Here is a 5,202-nt window from a genome sequence, read left to right as displayed (position 1 = left end):
CCAAGACGACCCGCTCCGCTGGTCTTCTCTAGAAACCTCCAGGCACTTTGCAGCCGGCTGCCTGGGAGATCAGCGGTGTGTTTCTCCTGCTTCGGCCTCCCCCCCCCCCCCCCCCCACTTCGAGGGCTTTCATTCCAGAAAGGGCTAAGTCAACTCTCTCCAGGTTTTATAAGCTGATAGAAGAGGGCTGTCAAATGCTTTTTATGGGCGAAGAAAGAGGAAGATGGTTCGTTTTGCAGACAGCGGGTTATTGAGTAATCACGTCTTTATAGACCCGCTGTGGGGCAGATCACGGCCCCACTGTCTCCTTTGATGTCAAAAGGCAGACGGCCCCATAAAGATCAGAACAAGCGAAGGTGAAAGGGGTCAGGGACAGAGCTGCCCCTTCGGGACATGCCCTCCTGTTGCCATGTGTTCTGTCTGGTTAGTCTGTGTATGGAGCAAGGGAGAGACAGACACAGGTGTGGACTGGTGGGGCCACCCCGGAGGGCGACATTGCTATTTATTCTCCCTAACTTCTACGGACTCACTCACTCATTCACCCACCGGTCCCTTCATCCACTCCGTTATCCATTCACTCACCCGTGATTCCACCCCTGCGTCCGCTGGTTCACCGATGAGTTCGATTCCTCCCTCATTCACTTGTTCCCTTGCTTGGTCATTCGTGTCGTCACTCATTCAGTCCTGCGTGCATTCAAGTGCTGGGACGTTGCTGAGGGGCGATGCTCACACACCTTTTTTCTGGGGCTCCGTTTATCCGTTCGCTGAACACACATGAGACGGGGGCCGACTATGCGTCATACACTGTGGCTCTCGTGCTGAGCATGACCAGAGTCCTGGGGAAGAAGGTCGGCAGACAGTTGCACGTATGGAACACGTGAGCCATCACTGTGATAAGCATGGGCATGTGCAGTTGCTGGGGAGGGGGGTAGAGCCCCTAACAGGGCATCTGAGCTTGTCAGAGAAGCCTTCCCTGGTGGCTGGGATCTAATGGGTGAAAAGGAGTTGTTCAGGCCGAAGGAGTTGGTTGGTGATGGTGGTGGGGTGGGGGAGGGGTATATGGTGGGGAGAGAACATTCCAGGCAAGGTGAGCAAACCCTACACAGCCTCCATGGCAGGAGAACTCGTGAAGCTTCCAGAACGAGCAGCGGTGCCCACGCCAGCCTGAGTGTTCTCCAACAAGCCCCATCCCGGATGTGCTGCCCAGAGCTGTGGCCGGGAAATCCCTGTTCAGACCTCGTTTCTGTTCCATCTCAAAGACAGCCTCCCGTTGCAGAAATAGAACGCTCTCCTGGCTCAGACACAGCCATCCGTTCAGAGAAAGCCAGGTGGGCACAGGTCTGGGGACGCTCAGGTAAGCAGCCAGCCTGGTGGCCTGGAGAGGGCCTGTCTTTCTGAGCCGGAAGCTTCCAGAAAGCCGTTGCTACTCCTTTTCCTGCGAGGTTGGGAACCGGGCTGAGGGCCTGGGTTTTTCCCGGTCCCATCGGGAGACAAGCGTTTCAAATCAAGTCTCCCCCCTTCTCGCGTTTTAAAGATGGCGGCCCCTTCTGGAGGCTCCCGTCCCCCATGCTGATTTCCAGCGAGACAAGCACCTTAATAAATGACTGGCCGCCCAGCCTTTCTGCGTGTGCTTGGCTTCCTGCTGCAGCCTCCAGCTGGAGTCCCAAGGTGTCTTTCTTAAAGCTTGCAAGGCTGTTCTACAGCCACCCCGCCCCCCTCCTAGGAAGGAATAAGGTATCTGCGTCCTTTGTTGCCTTCCAGAGATACCCTGTGCAAAGAACTCATGCAAAGAATTTACATAGCTCCAAATATTTGCAATGCAAATGATGTCATACCATACCCTCCTGCTTATAGCACGTGAGAATATGCCTCCGAGATGATGTCATTACAAGACACACAGACTCTGCTTTGTTCTTTTAAAGACTTACCTCGTATCCTGTCCTCGAGGACCCTCGTACCCTCGAGGACCCTCGTATCCTCTCCCCAAATCCTTCCTGATTTTATCCTTTGCCGTTAAGCAGCGGTGTCCTGACTGTGATTACATACATACGAGGATGTCGGTTGGGACCTGAAGTCGTCCGTCCCTGTCCATGGTTTTGCTTTCCACGGGTTCAGTCGCTCGTGGTCAACCACCTTCTGGAAGCAGATGACCCTGGCAATCCATCAGAAGGTCGCTAGTAGCTTAATGCTACATCACGATGTGTGCCTACGACAATCACCTGTTTCATCTTATTACAAGGGGGTTTTATCATCTCACGTCATCACAAGAAGGGTGAGTACCGTACATTAGGATATTTTGAGAGAGAGAGAGAGAGAGAGAGCACACTCATACAGTTTTTATTACAGTATGTTGTTATGATTGTTCTATTTTATTCTTATTGTTGCTGACCGCTTACCTACTTAATTTACAAATGAAAACTTTATCATAGGCATGTGTATGTAGGAAAACACATATCTGTATAGAGTTCAGTACTCTCTGTGGTCTCAAGCATCCACTGGGGGTCTTGGAAGGTATGCCCCACGGATGGATAAGTGGGATACGTACGTTTCAGTTTTGGATAGACATTGCCAAATTGCGTTTCCTAGAGGTTGTATCGATTTATACCACCCACCAGTAATAAATGAGAGAGCTTGTACCTCTACAAGCTTTAAGGGTCGTGTATTATCAAACTTAAAAAAATCACACTAGGAGATCTTGTTACACCTACCGTTTTTGTAATATGCTTATTTTTCACTTAACGTTATTTTGCAAACATCTTTATGTTTCAAGAAATATTTTCCAGGGGCGCCTGGGTGGCTCAGTCAGTTAAGCGTCCAACTTCTGCTCAGGTCATGATCTCATGGCTTGTGGGTTCCAGCCCTGCATCGGGCTCCGTGCTGACAGCTCAGAGCCTGGAACCTGCTTTGGATTCTGTGTCTCCCTCTCTCTCTGACCCTCTCCTGCTTGCACTCTGTCTCTCTCTCTCTCTCTCTCTTTCTCAAAAATAAACATTAAAAAATTAAAAAAAAAAGAAATATTTTCCAACAAAATAATTTTTAATAGCTTTACAATATTCCATTGCATGGACATAGCATAGTTTATTCTATTGGGCCCCTATCATCAGATATTTAATGTTTTGAAAACTAAAAAAGAGTGATCAATCTGGCTGTTAAAATTAAGAATTCTGCTCATCAACAGACACTTAAAGGTCTGTTGAACCACATTATAAACTGGGAGGTAAGAGCCACATTATAAACTGGGAGGAACCACGTTGAAAGGTAAGAACCACATTATAAACTGGGAGGAACTAAATACCTATAACTAAGAAAGGAGAGTATTATCAAGCATATGTAAAGAGTTTCTAGAAATCAACAAGTATAGCTCAAAAACCGAATAGGCAAAATACTTAAACAGAACTTTCAAATGAGGAAACATTTGGGGCTGATAACTTTATGAAGAGATGTTGAACATCATTAATGATGAGGCAAATTTATGAAGAGATGTTGTATTTTCCACTCATTTGGCCAAAATTAGAAAAGAAATTCTGATAAGCCAAGGCTTAGGAAGGATGTCAAGTGCAAAGAAAATTCAACCTGGTGCGTCCACTTCAAAAAAAACAGTTTAGTGTTATATCCTCATGTTGAAAATTCATACATCTTCTGTTCTAGTCATTTTTCTCTTGGATACATACCCAAGAAAAACAAGAATGCTCCCAAGTGCCACTGTTTATTTTATGATTACTTTTCAGTGTATTTATTTATTTTGAGGGAGACAGAGACAGCGAGCAGGGGAGGGGCAAAGAGAGAGGGAGAGAGAATCCTAAGCAGGCTCTGTGCTGTCAGCACAGAGCCTGATGCGGGGCTCGAACTCGTGAACCGTGAGATCACGACCTGAGCCAAAACCAAGAGGCGGACACTTAGCCGACGGAGCCGCCCAGGTGCCCCAACCACTGTTGATAATAACAGCCAGAGGGGCGCCTGGGTGGCTCCGTCGGTAAGTGTCTCTGACTTCGGCTCAGGTCATGATCTCGTGTTCGTGAGTTCGAGTCCCGCCTCAGGCTGTCTGCTGTCAGCACGGAGCCCGCTTCGGGTCCTCTGTCTCCCTCCCTCTCTCTCTCTGCCCCTCCCCCACTCGCTTGTGCTCTCTCTTTCTCAAAAATAAACATTAAAAAAAATTCGCTAGTGAACAATTCAGCGGCATTTAGTGTATTCACAATGTTGGGCAACACCACCTCTTTCTAGTTCCAAAACGTTCTCATCATCCCCAAAGGAAACCCGTATTCGTTAAGCACCCCAGATAATGAGTTTTTATTGGCTGTCTTCCCCTCTGCTGTGGTCTGGATGTGTGTGTCCCTCCCCGAGTTTGGACGTGCAAACCTAACCCCCCAGAGGCAATGGTATCAGGAGGTGACTAGGTCTTGGGGGGGGGGGGGCAAAGCGCTCATCGATGGGATTGTTCCTTTCTCACCAGGAAGAATCCAGCTTTCTGGTGCTTTGATCTTGGACTTCCCAGATTACAGAACTGTGAGAGAGAGGCATTTCTTTTTCTTTTTTAAATGTTTATTTATGTATTTATTTTTGAGAGAGAGAGAGAGAGAGCAGGTGCTCAGAGCAAGGTAGGGGCAGAGAGGGAGGGAGAGAGAAAGTCCCAAGCAGGCTCTGTGCTATAATCGCAGAGCCTGATGCAGGGCTTGAACTCATGAACCGTGAGATCATGGGCTGATATCAAGAGTTGGACGCTCACCCAACTGAGCCACCCAGGCACCCCAGAAAAAACATATGTAAAGAACTTACCCAATATTGTTGATGGTTTCTCCAGGTGATAGAACAAAATGCCTGTTTTCTAATTTCTCATATCTAGGTGGATTGAATATTGTTAGTCTACAAAACCAACACAGAGCCGAAAATGGTATATTACCTAAATCTACGTAATGGTGGTAAGATCTTTTGTGTCCTTCGTCTCGGTTCTCCGGGAGTGAGTGAATCCACAATATACTTTAAAGCATGTTGCTTTCATTCCACGGAATCCACATTGTATCACCGACCACACTTCTTCCTCATCTTAAAACCTCCTTGAAAAACATGTTCCCTTTCTGCTGGCTTCTTTGACCACTCTCTTGGCCAAGGCTAGGTCCTTCGGTCTAAATTTGCTTGCTCTCTCTTTTTTTTAAAAGATCAGTTGCTATGAAACACGATGTTCGTCTGTGACACAGATGAACGCCT

Source organism: Acinonyx jubatus, chromosome D3 (assembly GCF_027475565.1).
Source record: "Acinonyx jubatus isolate Ajub_Pintada_27869175 chromosome D3, VMU_Ajub_asm_v1.0, whole genome shotgun sequence".
Taxonomy (NCBI): Eukaryota; Metazoa; Chordata; class Mammalia; order Carnivora; family Felidae; genus Acinonyx; species Acinonyx jubatus.
This window is presented reverse-complemented; position numbering follows the sequence as displayed.